At 40.8% G+C, this 17,765-nt stretch overlaps 1 protein-coding gene and 2 long non-coding RNA genes across 3 annotated transcripts in view; 1 reads left to right on the top strand and 2 right to left on the bottom strand.

Annotated features, from left to right (window-relative positions):
* The window catches only part of LOC307017215, a 219,949-nt gene that overhangs the window by 57,016 nt on the left and 145,168 nt on the right, over window positions 1-17,765 (bottom strand). The gene's annotated exons all lie outside the window — the stretch shown is intronic.
* flrt2 (fibronectin leucine rich transmembrane protein 2) overlaps window positions 1-17,765 on the bottom strand; it is a 56,905-nt gene that overhangs the window by 20,207 nt on the left and 18,933 nt on the right. The gene's annotated exons all lie outside the window — the stretch shown is intronic.
* Window positions 1,632-8,019, top strand: LOC307014027. The gene is made up of 3 exons (XR_013801140.1): window positions 1,632-1,728; window positions 3,231-3,316; window positions 7,788-8,019. It is a non-coding gene; the product is annotated as an uncharacterized lncRNA (long non-coding RNA).

Below are 17,765 nucleotides of genomic sequence, written 5' to 3'. Positions count from 1 at the left end.
CTTTTCCCCCTTATTTTTAAGAAAGTGCTGCAAAGAAAAGACAGAAGAAGAAGAAAGTGTAAAAAGGTAGCCAAGGTCAGACACTCATCACTTTGATTTCACTGCAAAATTCATGACTTTCCCCTTTTGGTTTTTCATTTATCTCTTTCCATAGTCCACTCTTTGCTCTTAACTTGGCACAAAGCAGATTAATTACGCTGTCGTACGAAAGGTAGGAAAAAGCCGGCACACCTGTCCCCGAAGCCACCTACCATTAAGATGAATGTGTCGTATCTTTGGTCTTTATTAGTTATTTATAAGACCCACAGCCCGGAATAACAGCACTAAAAGAAGGGGAACAAAATGAACAGGTGCTTGCGGTGTTTTTGACACTAATGCTCGCAAGGGCACATTATATGAAAGAGTGATCAATGTTGACCAAAGTGATATTTACAACAATGTCCTGCCAGGCGGCTCGATTAGGTTATTATGCCAACACAGCATGTTTGTCATGTTAGTCGAAGCAGTGTGCGGGAAGAGGATTTGTGTCTTAATGAATATTTACATAAATGTTTGTAACACTGTAATTGTCCAACACAGACAAAAGCTGAATAGAAAATATGCTTTTGTATTTTCTTAAAATTACTCTGCCAACAAACTGCGTACAATTTAAAACAAGTATTATATACATCTAATCTAGGAAAATGTCACTCCATCGTTTTTCCTGTTCACTTCAGGACATTTTCTTTGACTATTTAGTCTATTTAGACACAAGCTTTTAGGGGAGGTTTGACTGCCCCGAGCATGTTAGCCTCGGCTTGTTTGCACTAAAGACAAAGTAAGGCTCAGGAGGATGAGAATGTCAATAGTTTACTAGGTCTTCAGTCCTAAATGAATAAATAGGGCACATTGACCTTTTGACCTGATGACACTGCTGGAGTTAAAAGGTCACCAAAGTTATCATGAGTTCCATAAAAGGTCATTTTAGTTCAACAAATGATTGACATTTCACAAACAACTTTGCAAAGTAATGTTTACAATATATTACAGTTTTTGTTTGAGTAGTTGGATATGTTAAAGTGTATTCTAACTTATTCTTCAAATTGTATATGGTGTGTATATCCAACTATCTCTCCGTACGATTGAAAAAACCAAAATGAATTCAGGGAATCCCAAATTTAGAAGGGTTCATCATCAGGAGATTATGAATGTTTGCACAAATCGTTGTTGCAGTAAGTAGTGGATCAACCAATCGACTGAAACTCTAATATATCGAGCCCTGTTTCTATGGGATTAGTTTTGTGTCATAAAGATAAAGCAACACTTTCTCAGAATCAAGCAAATCTAAGAGTTTAAGAGGGAAGAAAACTGAGTCAAGCAAAATAAATCTTATTTCAAAAATAAAACTATAAGTTGTAAACAAATCATTTGTGTAACTATAAGTATTTTTTCTTTGTTTTAACACATCTGTTTGTTTGTATGCTGTCTTTGCTTCTTTCCCAATGATCAGACTTTTGCTCTCGCTGCAGCTCTCTCGTTTGCGCTCCTTAATTGTTTCCCTCGATTCTGACACAAACGTCCCAGGTGGGCGGGACTTTCAGGGGTGCGTCCCGATTGGCTACTCAGTTTTTGAGTGACAGCCCAGTCCTCCAGCGGTTGTACAGTGCAGCTGCGGTACCTGAGCACGGACAGAAGACCCCCAGAAGAACCAGCATTTCAATTATTATAATACTACAAATGAAAATATATGTAAGTATTGATCATTTGTCTTGTTTGTGCTGTACTATACAGTCTGTTATATTGAGAATTGTTTGTGGTGTGGATGGAGGAAATGTTTTTGGAGGGAAATGGAGAAGTAATAAAGGAGCTTTTAGCCTTCAGTGGAGAGGAGAAAACACATTTAACTAATTGTTTTACCTCATCCAAAGAAGAAAAAACAATGTGATTTGAGGATTTTAAATACTGAGCAGAGGACTGGAAGTCAAGCCAAGACCATTCCCAATAACTACATCTGTGTAGGCCTACTGGGTGGGAAGTCAAGAGGCTACGAGAAACGGGAGGCGTCGAGCCAGGCCATGACTTCTCCCGACCACCAGAGACACACAGGCTAGCCTTGACTCCTGGAAATGCTGAGATATAGTTCCACCTGCCCTGCTCTGCTGTGCTCCTGTAGCTGAAGACTGCTCTCACCTGCCCTGCTCTGCTGTGCTGCTGTAGCTGAGGACTGCTTCCACCTGCCCTGCTGCTAGCTACCTGCTAGCTAACCAACTAGTTAGCTTGCTGGACTATGGACTGCTAACCTCCGGATAACCACGAACAATCGATATTATATACTGATACCAAGGACTGTTGACCTCTGGCTGAGTGCTGCTTCCTACCTTCACTGGATTAATAATGGCTAATCCCAAACTGTACTGCTTTTTCCTTGCGTTATTCACCGCCTCCCTACCCCTTCCTGCGCATAACAAATGCGAACCGACGTGCTTAACATAAACTCTGACACCATGCCACTACTATCATGTGTGATTATGAGGTCTCTACACAAGATGATTACGCTACATTCCACTGTCAATGTGTCCACAAAACAAACTAGGCATTGTGACTCACTGCTAGCTCTTGGCCGTGCTCTGATTGTATTACTACTGATGATATCGGGCAATGTGCATGTTCATCCTGATCCTTGTATGTAGCCCTAGTTCTGACCCGTGCCCTGATGTCACCTTTGTCACAATGATCTGAGTTTCCCTGACTTCTACTCTCGTAAAGCTTTAGGTTTTCTTGATGTAAATGCTAGAAGCTTACTGCCAAAAATTGACCAGATAAAAGTACTCGTTCACAGCTCAAATCCGGAGGTAATTGTCATCATTGAGTCTTGGCTGAAGAAGAATATCGCAGACTCTGACATCGGCATCGCTGGTTATAATGTGTTTAGGCAGGATAGATCATCTAAAGCTGGTGAAGTAGTTATATTCACAAAGCAACACCTCCAGTGTTCTATCGCCACTAGTAAATCTGTCCCCAAACAATTTGACCTACTTATCGTAAACATTAAACTGGCAAATAGCTCTACACTGACAATCGCGGGCAGCTATCGCCCACCCTCTGCCCCAGCATGTACCCTACCTGCTCTCAGCACCCTCCTGGCACCCCCCACTCATTCTGAGTATGTGCTTCTGTGAGATCTAAACTGGGACATGCTCAACCCTCCTGCACAGGTCCAAAAACAATGGGACTCTCTTAATCTCTTGCAGGTTATCATCACTCCTACACGGTATGACACCAAAAATCCAGAAAAAGCCACCCTCCTTGATGTCATCCTCACAAATAACCCTGACAGGTACAAAACTGGCGTCTTCTGTAGCGATCTCAGTGACCACTGTCTTATTGGCTGCATTTGTAATGGCGGCACAATTAAACAGCCAGTCTTTACCACTCACAGACGAATACTGAAACATTTTGACGAACAAGCCTTCCTCTACGACCTGGCTGCTATCAAGTGGGACAGAATTAGCTTGATCACTGACATCGACGCTGCATGTTCCTTCTTTTATGACTCCTTTGGTATGGTAATCAATAAACACGCTCCCATAAAAAAAACGAGGATAAAAAACCGAGTCCTTGGTTCAACCGAGATCCATTCTACCCTGTATAGCGAAAGTGTTAGAAAAGTTAGTTTGCAAACAGCTAACATGGTTTCTGAAGGCTTGCAACATACTATCTGACATGCAGTCTGGGTTCCGTGCAGGTCATGATTGTGGGACGGCGACTCTTAAAGTGCTAAATGATATCATCAATGCCCTTGACTCCAGACAATACTGTGCTGCCATTTTCATTGATCTTGCCAAAGCTTTCGACACTGTAGATCACCAACTGCTTTTACATTACATTGCATTTAGCTGACACTTTTATCCAAAGCGACTTACAATAAGTGCATTCGACCAGGAAGATACAACCTTGAAGAAAAAAGAATCATACAAGTACATCAGGTTTCATAGAGCCAAACATTTCAAGTGCTACTCAACTGGCTTTAGATAAGCCAGCCCTTTATTAGTATATAAGTGCTTTGTTAGTAATTCTATCGCTCGAAGTGGAGTCGAAAGAGATGAGTTTTCAGTCTGCGCCGGAAGATGTGTAAGCTTTCTGCTGTCCTGATTTCAATGGGGGGCTCATTCCACCATTCTGGAGCCAGGATAGCAAACCCACAAGTTTTAGCTGATCTTGGAACTTGGGTCCCCCTCGCAGTGCGGGTGCAGCGAGCTGTTTGGCCAATGCATAGTGGAGTGCACGTGCTGGGGTGTATGGTTTAACCATGTCCTGGATGTAGGAAGGGCCAGATCCATTCGCAGCATGGTACGCAAGTACCATTGTCTTGAAGTGGATTCTATCAGTTACTGGAAGCCAGTGAAGGGAGCGAAGGAGCGGCGTGGTGTGGGAGAATTTTGGAAGGCTGAAGACCAGACGAGCAGCTGCATTCTGGATGAGCTGCAGAGGTCGGATGGCACATGCAGGTAGACCAGCAAGGAGGGAGTTGCAGTAGTCTAGGCGTGAGATGACGAGAGCCTGGACCAGAACCTGCACTGATTTCTGGGTCAGCTGGGGACGTATCCTCTTGATGTTGTAAAGCGTGTATCTGCAGCAGCGGGTTGTAGCAGCAATGTTTGCAGTGAAGGACAGTTTGTTATCTAGGGTCACACCCAGATTCCTTGCAGTCTGAGTCAGGCAAACAGCAGATGTGCCGATGTTGATTGTTAGGTCAAGAGTGGGACAATCTTTTCCCGGAAGGAAAAGTAGTTCAGTCTTGTCAAGGTTGAGCTTGAGGTGATGAGCAGACATCCACTGAGAGATGTCTGCTAGGCAAGCAGAGATGCGTGCAACGACCTGGGTCTCTGAGCGGGGAAAGGACAAAATTAGTTGGGTGTCTTCAGCGTAGCACTGGTAGGAAAAACCATGCGGGATAATGACACACCCGAGCGAGTTTGTGTACAAGGAGAAGAGGAGGGGACCAAGAACAGAGCCCTGAGGGACCCCTGTAGTTAATTGACAAGGGTCGGACTTGGACCCTCTCCAAGTTACCCTGTAGGTGCAGTCTTTGAGGTATGAGGTGAGGAGGGAAAGTGCAGTGCCTGAAACTCCAAGTTCTTGGAGAGTGCGAAGGAGGATCTGATGGTTTACTCTTGCCTCCTTGAGACTGTTTGGAAAGGGACCAGAAGTTAGAGAAGTGTTGATGAAATGGGTGAGAAACGGTAGAATATCAGGAGCGATAGTCTGAAGGAGTTTTGAGGGGATAGGGTCCAGAGGACAGGTGGTAGGACGGGCCGAGGTAACGAGGGTAAGAACCTCACTTGGAGAGAGAGGGGAGAAGGAGGTCAGTGTGTGGGTGAAGGGAGGGTCTGGTGACCCAGCGGTGAGTAAAGGTGAGTCAGAAAAAGAAGAGCGAATATCATCAACCTTCTTTTCAAAGTGGTTAACAAAGTCGCAGAGCGGTAGATGGTATCACTGTAGTCAAACAGAGGAAAGACAGTCATCTGGACCAGAGATGTTCGCTTCTGGGAAAGCTTAGATGCATTGGTGTCACTAACCAATCGATAACCTGGTTTGAAAGCTAACTGTCCATGCGCAGTGTGTCAAATCTGACAATCTGATGGCACAGCCCCTATCAATCTCTAAGGGAGTACCACAAGGCTCTATCCTAGCACCCATCCTATTCCCAATATATATAAATGACATGGAGAAATCAGTGGGCAACTCCTCTATCCACTTATATGCCGATGACACGATTCTGTACACTGATGGCCCTTCCCCAGATACTGTCCTAAAAAACTCTTCAGGATAGTTTTCAGAGAATCCAGTCACATCTCTCTGCCCGGCCTGGTCCTGGACACCACTAAAACCAAGGTCATGTGGATTGGCCGCAGTGGTGCCTCCCAAACTAGCACTATTGTGACCGCCGATGGCCAGGACCTCAACATAGTTAAATCTTATAAATACCTGGGATTTTGGATTGACAGTAATCTGTCATTCTCAGAACATCTCTCCAAAATTCAGACCAAGGTTAAAGCTAGACTCAGCTTTCTATATAGGAATTGCTCCTCATTTACTTCATCAGCTAAACTCTCTCTGGTCCAGATGACTGTCTTTCCTCTGTTCGACTACAGTGATACCATCTACCGCTCGGCGTGTAAAGGAGCTCTCGATCATTTAGACGTTCTGTATCACTCCACCATCCGCTTCGCCACCAATGCCCCCTACAGGACACATCACTGTGATCTGTACTCTCTGGCAAACTGGCCCTCTCTTGAGACCAGGCGCAATATCCACTGGCTGATGTTTGTTTATAAAACATTCCTAGGCCTCACCCCCTTCTATCAAATCAAATCAAATCAAGTTTTATTTATATAACACATTTATAAACGATTTTTGGTCGAGCCAAAGTGCTGTACATATAATAAAAATAGCCTGCAGTAGAGACACTTTACAGCTAATACAACAGCACAGATTGTTCAGAATATCAGTATGAGGAAAAACGACACCCTCTATCCTTATCCTTACTAACTTCCACCTCACACAATTACTGCAAATCCACCCACCCCCGACGCACAACACCCGGTCAGCTACAAACATCCTTTGGCCGCTCCACCTTTCAGTTTGCAGCAGCTGATAGCTGGAATATCATGCAAAAAATCCTTGAAGATGGAGACCTTTATCTCCCCCCACACCTTCAGGGACACTATTACAAACACCCTGGTACACATTTGCAACTACCTTTCCTGATGCTCACTGTCTTGACCTCTCCTAGAGTATACATTGCCATGAAGGAATGAATGGATGAATGAATGAATGGATGAATTTTCTATATTATTTTAATGACTGATTGAACCCCATCAGTATTGTTTTAGAGATGTTATATGTTTAACTGCTATGCCTGTCATCTCTGCTCTGTGTCATTGTGTTGTCTCCTGGGTTCTGTAGTGCCCGGAGTCTTTCTTTTTATTTTCTTCCTCCAAACCCCCATCCCCTCAGGAAGCCTTTTGCCTCCTGTCAGGTCATCATTGAAAATAAGAATTCAGGGCTCTCAAGTTTTGAACAGAGTTCAGAGTGGGGGGGGGGGGGGGTGCTAGTGGAGTATGAAGCCCTCTTATTCGCGAATGCCAACAACGAGGGGGGGGGGGGGTGCTAGTGGAGTGCACGCGTCTCTCTGCGTGAGAAATATGGAGTGTGAGCGTGTGAATGGAGTGAAGGGCGTGTGTCTCACGCCAAATTTGTTCTTAATTGATTTTCCTGGCTAACTAAACGTTATACTACTACAACTGTTTCTTTATTGTGTTAAGTGATAAGTAAAGCAAAGCTGTGCTATGCAAGTTAGCTTTTACTAACTTTAGATCCATAACAATGCTAGTTAAGTAGCCTAACAGCAGTTAGCTACTTAGCTACCAGTGCGTGAGCGTTCAGACACCGGCACACACACTCAAACGGACTTGTGTGCCTGACACTACCAACATGCTTTCATAGGCTGAGTTTACTACTTCTCTCTACCGGCCATGACTGCCCCTGAGCTGAGTTTTGTTTGTCATACAAATGTTGAGCTTTGGCTTCTCTTCTATGCATTGCAAAATGCTACATATAGGCTACTCGTATTAAGTATCAGATTTGAGCTCTCTTCCTATTCATTTCCAATTCGAAAGTTGAATTAATGGAACAATTAATTTGTTCTTTTCTATATGGAGACCTGTTGATTGTTAACTTCAGATTTTTCATTTCCTAAAACAGTTATTTTCCTCTCATATTAACAGTGTGGATCATTGAGACAGCGTGGTGTCCAGAAGTCTTCTCCCGTTCGCCACTTCCTGTGAGGGGACAGCATCAGATCCACTGAAGGGGGGCATGAAGAAAGACCTGCACCAGCTTCATCCATGCTGGGCGTAGCCGTTATCACTGGCTCAGTGTCATTTCATTTGACCACATGTATGTCTTTACAAATAAATGTAATATATTTTATTATTATCCACCTTTTTGTTTTATGTCCTTTTATTTAAAACATTCTTTGAGACTTCATCTTCTGGTTCAAATTTCAATAAATGTAATTTGTATAATCACTCTTTTGTCTTTATTCTATATTCAAATGTTAGAGATTCCATTCAAATCTGTTAATTATTTATATCTTTCTCAGGCAAGGAATAGTATGTCAAGTTTTTAATGCTAAATGTATATCATTTTCTCACAGGATATAGAATGAGACAACACAGTTTGTATCCATTGTGTATGAATGCTTCAGCTCTTCAGACCAACATAGTAAGATGTGAGTATGTTCCTAATTGTGTTAGTATGCAGCTTAGGTCTGCTCTGTTTAATAAAGCAAATCTGCCAGTTTTATATTGTAGAACTTGTTAAATTAAAGCAGTCTTTAATTGTTTGTCCTAAACATAGCAATATACTGTATGCTTTTGAAATGTAACATGTCTTTTGAAAAAATAATAGTTTATATTGTGTATCACCTTTAGCTTGAAAATACATAGATGTGTTTTTCATCTATAAAATAAAGAGATAAACAGCCAGACACTTTATCAATCTCAAATTGGGAAATTATTTAACAGCAGCAGTGTGTTCAGGTATTAAAATATATAAAGTATAAACTACACAACACAAGTATAATGCACAGCAATCCATAAGATAAATCCGATATTTTCATGAAAACTCCCCAGGAGGCACCAACATAAACGTGGCCAAGTGGACTCTGAAGTTTGCTGCATGAGTTGCACTGTACAATCTGTGTTGTGGGCTTTCACTCATAAACTGAGTAGCCAATGGGGACGCACCCCTGAAAGTCCCGCCCACCTGGGATGTTTGTGTCAGAATCGAAAACAAAAAATAAGGGAGCGCAAGCGAGAGCAAAAGTCTGATCATTGAGAAAGAAGCAAAAATAACTGCAAACAAGAAATATATGTTAAAACAAAGAAAAAATACTTATAGTTTACATGATTAAACAAATGATCTGTTTGCAACTTATAGTTTTACTTTTTAAATAAAATGTATTTTGCTTGACTCAGTTCTTTTTTCTCTTAAACTCTTAGTTTTGCTTGATTCTGAGAATGTGTTGCTTTATCTTTATGATACAAAACTAATCCCATACTTTGCTAGCATGGGTAATAAAATATATGACTATTAACTCTTGTGTGAATTTTATATTTGCGGCTCAGTTTGTCTGCTAGTCTGTAAATAGAAAAATGACTGCCCAAATGTCTATGAAACTTACTGGAAGCCTGTATATTTGGAAAATAGAGAAACCAATTCAATTTTGGAACTGATACGAAATGAAAAGCGGAAAGAAAGATCCCTGCAGGGATAATTCACATGAATGCCCCATTAAGGCAAAAAAAACTACTCTGAAACATTACATGTCGCTTTGATCCAAAGCGACTTACATACATTCAGTACTGTGGACAATCCCGACAGGAGTCATTCGGGCTAAAGTGTCTTGGCCAGGGACACAATGACATGCTGACTGCATTGGGACTCAAACTTGCTACCCCCTAATTCGAAGTCCAGCACTCTAACCACTGAGCCACAGCCACCAGAATCAGATATAAATGTGTTCTTTTAACGCTCTGAGCAATAAAGTACAACACATTTCCTTCTTTTACATTAGGAATAAAAGATCAGTTTCACAACGAGGATCATCCTTGGACAACCCAGCTAGAAATTGTTGGTTCTAAAAACATTCTGAGAATGTTACCATTTACTGTTCTAGGAATGTTTTCAGTGGGAAGTTTTCTTTTGGTTCCTAGAATGTTCTTCTGAAAGGTAGGATAACATTCTTAAAATGTTTGGTGATAACTTTATTAAGATGTTTTTTTTTTCACCAAACATTTCAAGAATGTTTTTAAAAAATGTTTTCCTACCTTTCAGAAGAACATTCTGGGAACCAAACTAAAATTTCCAGCTGAAAAAGTTTTAAGAATAGTAACAATGTTATCAAAAACATCTTAAGAAGGTTATCAAAAACATCTTAAGAAGGTTATCAAAAACATCTTAAGAAGGTTATCAAAAACATTTTTAGAAGGTTATCACCAAACATTTCAAGAATGTTTTTAAATAACGTTATCCTACCTTTCAGAAGAACATTCTGGGAACCAAAATAAAACGTCCCACTGAAAACATTCCTAGAACAATGAATGGTAACATTCTCAGAATGTTTTGAGAACCAAAAATGTCTAGTTGGGAAATCACACATGCCACCGTAAACATGCAATATCTGCTTACAGCTTATCATGAATTACGTGCTTCTTTGTTTTTTTCAAAAGGAAAATGTGGTGACATCATATTTTTTAAAACATCCTTTTCAAACAAATGCAACAAGTTTGCTTTTTAAAGCACTCTAGAAATAAATCTGACGTTGACCATGATCGTGTTAATATTTGCCATCACAGGAATGTTCTATAAAAAAATAATAACCTCCTGAAAAAATTATTCAAATTTTGCTTTGAAAATGTAACATTGAGGGAATGTTTTAAAAAAGAACATATGTAATCTGTTACCCCAAAAACGTCAAAAAAACATCCTCAGAATGTTGCAGGCAAAACGTTTGTTAACATATTACATTAAAAGGAACATTTTATAAAACACGTTTTGTCATCTCAGGCCTCAATAACATCCTGAAAACATTTCCAGAATGTTTCTTGGAGAATGTTCTTCTTTGGTTATCATGTAACATTGAGGGAACGTTTTATAAAGAACATCTTTAATGTGTTACCCCAACAACGTCCAAAGCACATCCTTAGAATGTTGCAGGCAAAACGTTCCACCTTTGTTAACATATCACATTAAAGGAATGTTTTATAATAAAACGTTCTGTCATCTCAGGCCTTTATAACATCCTCACAGCATCCTCTGAATGTTGCAGTTAAAAAGTTATGTCTTAGTTAACCTTAAACCTTATAGGAACATTATTTGAAATAATAAACATCCTAAAAAGGTTCAGATAAAAAAGTTTCTTTAAAACATTATTAGGACCTGTAGGTAACGTTAGCCAAAGTTGTGAGAACGTTCCTCACTAGAAGAAGATTAATTCACCATTGGCCTAAGCGTAACCTCTGCGTTTTTCAAGTGTAATTGTAGATATTTATATTAACTCGACCATAAACATGCTAAGCTAATAGCAAATGTTCCGCCACTTGCATCTACGAAGTGACCCACCTGAAAGTTAATTTTTTTTTCTTCCAATCAGTTGAGAAGACCATTAAATCCAGAGCAGAGTGAACTTTGTACCATGTGTGGGAGTATTTAGTTCCTGTCAAGTGAGATTTGGTAGCTCTGCAACACAGGATGACTCAAGATGTCTGATAGCTAACAAGAACACTGCCTTTCACGAAAAGCCACAGTGCCCCGTTGATCCGTTCTTATCATAAGACTGATCAGGGTGTATTCAAAAACTTGGAAGGGCCCCTGATTGCATGGTTAGAAATTCAAGTGGTAGATGTATCAGGTTTGATATTAATATTATGTGGTTTGCCCATGGGGACAATTCCATGTGTAAGTTCTACCCCCTTCTTTGCCCGAACCCTTTTGGATTTGTCACTTTGCATTTACTTTATGAAGTAAAGCTGTAACAATCGTAATAATGGAAAGCATGCTTTGGTGGTGACACCGCTGTGATCTGTATCAAAGCCATCTGGGAAATTAGTCCCGGCTTGTCGTTAAAAAGTGCATTGGAGCTCTTTAAATCCTGTTTCTTGAATTTCCACAATACATCCTGTGTTCAGGGGGCAAGTTGGTGAATCACTTCATGCAAATGTCCTATGCGATTGCACTTGAAACTGTTTGAGGATGGCGGCGTTAAATTAAGATGCAGCAAAAATAAACCCTTGTCTCTCATTGCGGTTGTGTTCATCGCTGAACGCCCTCGTTTTTCCTTATCCATCTTCAAAACTAGATGTTAACAACAACGTCCTTTACGAGCCTTGAATGAGGTGTCCTGTTTCCTTACTAAGCACAATCTTGATGTTTGTAATTCTCACATTATATGCAGTTTCTGTGCTCCCAGCATGCACTTGCCCACATGCATTTGTCATGACGAACCACTTGTTCTACCCACCATTGTGATTAATTGTGTGGTTCCGTACAGATTTACTGTGATGGTCCCTGCTGTCAGAGAATGAGTGTGTCGGCACCAACCGTGGTTTGCAATGGTTAAACAAATAGACAAGAGGCAGAGCATGCACGTGTTACGGTGGGCTTGTTGGTGCTTATTCCGCACACTGAACCTCTTTGTTCTCCCTCCGACCTTCATCCAGACACTTTTATTTGACAACGAGGTGTGCCCCACAACATTCGGTCGGAGCTGATGTCCCCATGCAGCTGCCAGGGGTGGTGATTATGACTGTCATAAAACAGCCTTGGCTCCATCTCCTTTGAGTATAAGATGAGGAAAACAATAGCTGCATGGCACATGAGAAAAATCAAAAGAAGATGGCGAAAACATCCCCTTCTGTTATTCAAAACTGTTAAGAGCTAGCAGGTATTTCTCATGACTATCTGCTTTCCCCTGGGTGTCGAGTATCTTTGGAGAGAGTCTCGAAAATGCCTCAGAAAGGTAGTAGGAATGCGGAGTCTGCACATGGAAACATTTTAGATCGACTGCAGAGGAGGCGGCCGCTGGAGAGATGTAAGTTGAAACATTGCACAATGTCCTCTTCAATGTATCTCTTGGAAAGAGAGTGTTAACACATGTTATGTTCCCGGGCTATCTGGCCCTGTGTGTGTCTGGGGTTGCAGAATGGTAACTGCCGTGTCATAGCAGGGGTTATGTAGAAATACACCCCAGGGACTTCAGCCCTGGCTTGGGTCCAGCTCTGCTGATACGTTAACAAGAAGAACTTGTTCTTATCAATGGGGTGCTTTATTCCTGCTGTACATACACACACCAACAGACCAGAGTCAGACACAGCAGTGCTAACATCACACCATTTAATAAACTAAAAAATGGGCACATGTCTACACACAATTGACAGACAAAACCACCACATATTGACTGATGTGCTCAATGACAAACAGACGGGCAAGCATATAAACCAGTCTGAGGAACCAATAAACACACACGCAGGTAGACAGAAAGACACACACGTAGACAGAAACACAGCCTCGGGGTACAAAAGCAGTGCTGACATCAGGAATGCACCTCCAGATACTCATCACAGCAACACACACACACACACACACACACACACACACACACACACACACACACACGCACACGCACGCACGCACACACACACACACACACACACACACACACACACACACACACACACACACACACACACACACACACACACACACACACACACACACACACACACACACACACACACACACACACACACACACACACACACACACACACACACACACACACACACACACACACACACACACACACACACACACACACATACACCTTATTATTATTTCTAACAGGAGGAATTACGTGTAAAAAGACAGAACAGGATAGAGTACTGTCTGTGTTTGTTTCAGTCTAAGTATGATAAGTATACAAATTAAGTGTGGAATTGCCCAAGTAGTATAATGGTGTCTTGTGAGGTGGGTTTAAGTGTGTAATGGTAAATACTGTTAGAATACTAAGCAAATCATTTCGTAACACCAATTGAATCGCCATGTCGGCCCACCACACAATATAGCATTGATTAGACATACCCTTTTTCTGCTTTAATCCGTTTGCTGGTATCCTGTTATGCTGTTTAGGTATTTAGCTGCCCACTCTGAGTTCTCACAGACTTATTCTCCCAGAAAAAGGACTTGCTTGTTAGATATCAGCAGTGGTCTGAGTGACATTGATCCACTATTCAAGTGAACCTCTAACCCATCCAACTACCATTACGTCGTTTAATCTTCTTCTTGTGGAGACACTTCTCCCACTATCTTGCGACAGTCGCCTATGTCATTGTCCTTCTTTAAGACAAGTTGATTGGTATTGATTAGTGCAGCCCGAAGATACGCTTCTTGCCAGCGTTGGTGCCATTTTAGGATGTTGAAATCCGTACTCCCTGCCCCAAAGGCCTTTTCTATTACACCTTTGGCGAGCAGGTAGGATCTCCCAAGAGAAATCTCAACACTTTAAGTTAATAACATCGCACACCATCAAGTAGCTATTAGAAGAAGTTAGCAAGTCGGAATTTGTATTTATAACAGTGGTGTACACTTATAAAACTGTAGGGGCCCCGAATCCAGAGACACCCGTTCTTCCATGGGGCTATAAATGCAACATTTAGATGACATACAATATTGAACATTATTGGCTGCAGTATCACTAATCACAACAGTGTTATGTAATTAATTACATAAAACAAGTGTTAAATTACAGTTACTAATCAAATTATATTGATTATGTCACTCTCTTCCAATCTTAATTCACGTACAATTAAATACTTCAAAAAATGTATTTCTTAACAGAAATAAGTATTTGGAGTTTCGCATTCCCTGGTTTGCCTTAATGTTGTAAAGACTTTTTAGTTTTATGTCCAGTTTAAAACTGGCGTCATTCAAGTAATAAAAAAGTTCAAATATTAGTTATTTTTAACATATTACTTAATCTATACCTTTTGCTTTTGAGAAGTAACGTTCCCAACAATTTTGAAACGTATATCTGGCCATTTTGAGGAAGATTGGCAGTAAATCCCAAAGTCTACAGTGTAAACCTGGGTAAAACGCCATGAGGAAGGCAAATCCAGAAGAAAAGAGGGTAAAAAAAAACAACGTATGAGATCACTGATGGTAACGGTTGATAGGAGTAATAGGAGTAAAAGTAAAACTTCTTGGCTACTCCTCCTGCCAACTCGGGTGAAGCAGAGCAAACAGTGCAGTAGGCTACCCCCCATCCCCATGCTCCCCCCCCCCCGCTTATCTCTTAACATGGCCCACCTGAATGAAAAGGCTTTTTTTCCCTGCAGAATTTAATTACAAACAGTGTTAGGTAGCTACTTGTCTCCATCTCGCTTCCCTTTCTGTCTTTTTGTCTTTCTCTGTTGCAGGACTCTCACACTTTTTCTTCCACTGCAATGATTCTCTTTCACAAATGGCTACTAAAAGCCTTGAATTCTTTCTAGCTCGGACTAAAGCATCAACACACATAGAGTATATGGTATGTGCAGTTCCAACTCTCAAGTAGTAGCAAGGCCAAGTGCTGCATTACTCACTGTGTCACGTACCTTAACAAAGAGTAAAGGTTTGTGTGTGTGTGTGTGTGTGTGTGTGTGTGTGTGTGTGTGTGTGTGTGTGTGTGTGTGTGTGTGTGTGTGTGTGTGTGTGTGTGTGTGTGTGTGTGTGTGTGTGTGTGTGTGTGTGTGTGTGTGTGTGTGTGTGTGTGTGTGTGTGTGTGTGTGTGTGTGTGTGTGTGTGTGAAGGCAAGGTGTCAAAACTTTTATTCCAACATTCTATTATTGCTGGAAAAATCTGAAAGCTCTACCATGTGTTTTCCACTGTCAGAAGCTTCACTGTCTTTTCTGCTGCTGCTTTTCGCCTCCAATCTCGGAAGTCACAAGATCCTGTTATTTTGAGAAATCCATTGAAAACAGCTTGTAAAGCATAAGGCTCCTTAACTAACACACTCCATCATTTTTAAACAACACATGTACTGTATTTTGTTCTTCTCATGTGACTTATTCGAGCAGCTTATTATCGTTTTTAATGAGGACTATTTTCACTTCTGCCATACTGTGCACTTTTACGATTCACATGGTTTAAATACTTCTAGTGAAGAGGTAAAACCAAACATAAAATGGGAGGAAATTACATGGAATGTCTGCATATCCCAGTTCAAGTTCTATTGTTGCAGCGTGGACGTGGGTTTAATGATTGTAAGATTAGTAATTGTGGTATAATAAAGTCACACATGGATATAATATGTGTTACATTAAATAATGGATTAAATAAGACGTTTACAGCTAAAATTTCATTTTTTGAGCAGGAGCCCGGTTTCTGGGAGGCGGTAGAACCAACATAATGTTTTTTTTTTACTGCAATAAATACAGTGGGTGCTTCTGTTGGTTGCTTGACACTCGAGACAAAAGATTATATTTGTCATACCGATGTCTCCATTTATCACTTGGCGACAATATAATAGAAAAGCATAGAAATTAAATGGAATCCATCACACAAGGGCACTCCAATTCTGGTGAGGTGGCAGTTTTCAATTATGGGAATGCATAAAAAATAAGAAGGACTCAGAAGCGGCCTTCAGTTTCATATTTATGTGTACACGTCATACCGCTGACAATAGTGCCTCTTTCGCTAGCCACATTTAAGTCAAAAGTGGTGAGACAATTGTCACAAGCTATTTCATGTTGCTGCCCATGTCATTCAAACAAATATGTGTGTAACACCAACAACTTCGCCATGTAACCAACTGTTGTCTTGTTTACATGTTTTCTCTTTACAATGGTTTGCTAACAGTAGCCACTAGCAATTTTAAAATAGTTTGTTGTTGTCAGCTAATGGGCCCTTTCAGCTGGTTTTCCTAAATTAGCCACTAACAACTTTCAGCTGATTTGTTTACGTTAGCTACCTGCCAGTGGCGCCCCAAGACACTCTGGGGGCCCCAAGCAGAAGAGACATGCCACCCAACACATCAAGCACAACCGACAGCATCGAAATTAGCCTAGGTTTGTACATAGTTGGAGGTTCTGCAAACCATTTTATCCAGTCTGAGATCACAATTATTGGCATGCTACGACCAGGGCTAGGCTATAGTGATGTGACGCTCACGAATGATCCGATTCTTTTAAACGGCTCTTTGGTGTGAACGAAGGGAACCGAGTCCTACTTGGTGAGAGCCGTTCTTCTTATCGTTGGTTCACTGCCTGCCATAAATCCACTCGCCTTTACGGGAACTAACTTTCCTGAATGCAAATTTGCAATAGATGATGTCATAACGCATGCTGCCTGAGTAGTAGTTTGGCTGGCTGAGAGATGAAGCAAGTTATACATTTTCCTGTAAGTAAAAGTAAATTTATGGCAGTACAGTCAATCATTATCCTGGTGACTATTTTGCAGATAAACCTAGTAACCCCGCCCTCTTAAAAAAACAACGGCTCTTTTGAACGGCTCTCGGAAAGGAACGGAGCCATACTGTAAGATCCGGCTCCCTTCAAAGAGCCGTAATTCCCATTACTACTAGGCTAACGTTTACTATTTATAATGTTCATTAAGTCATCTTGACAATTTGCTGTCAATTTCAAGTGGTTATGCTTTCAAGTTATATAAAAGAAATTATTTAATTTACTTTTGAGGTCAAACGTAAATTAAATCACTTAATAGTGTTTCCTCGCTGTCTTTTATTTTCCCCTTTACTTTAAAAGAGGGATTTCTTTTTTCAGTCACCTTCCTCTGAATAATGTACAATTGACTGAAGGCATATTAATAATGATATTATTTTCTAATCATTGGGGGAACACTGAAGAGGATTGATTCAGGGAAACTCCAGTGATGTAATTGAACTTGAATATACATGTGTTTTATATCCACGTACAAATGTGATCATTCCCAAAACTATTATTGTGAATATTACTTTCAGGTTTCATGTCATGTTCAGGGTGTATTCGCTTCAGCTTTAATATATTGCTAAATTTCTTCTGCAGATGTTGCAGGTGGTGCCCTGACTCGGATTTTAAAGTCATCTTTGTCAAAATACACTTAAGGAAACATTATTCAAACAGTATGGTTCCATTACAGTTGTGTTTAGGGACAAACTGGGCTGGGCTTCAATACTACTATAAGGC

Source organism: Notothenia rossii, assembly GCF_949606895.1.
Source record: "Notothenia rossii genome assembly, chromosome: 8".
NCBI lineage: Eukaryota > Metazoa > Chordata > Actinopteri > Perciformes > Nototheniidae > Notothenia > Notothenia rossii.
Note: the sequence above shows the minus strand (reverse complement) of the source record. Positions and strands in the feature narration are given on the sequence as shown.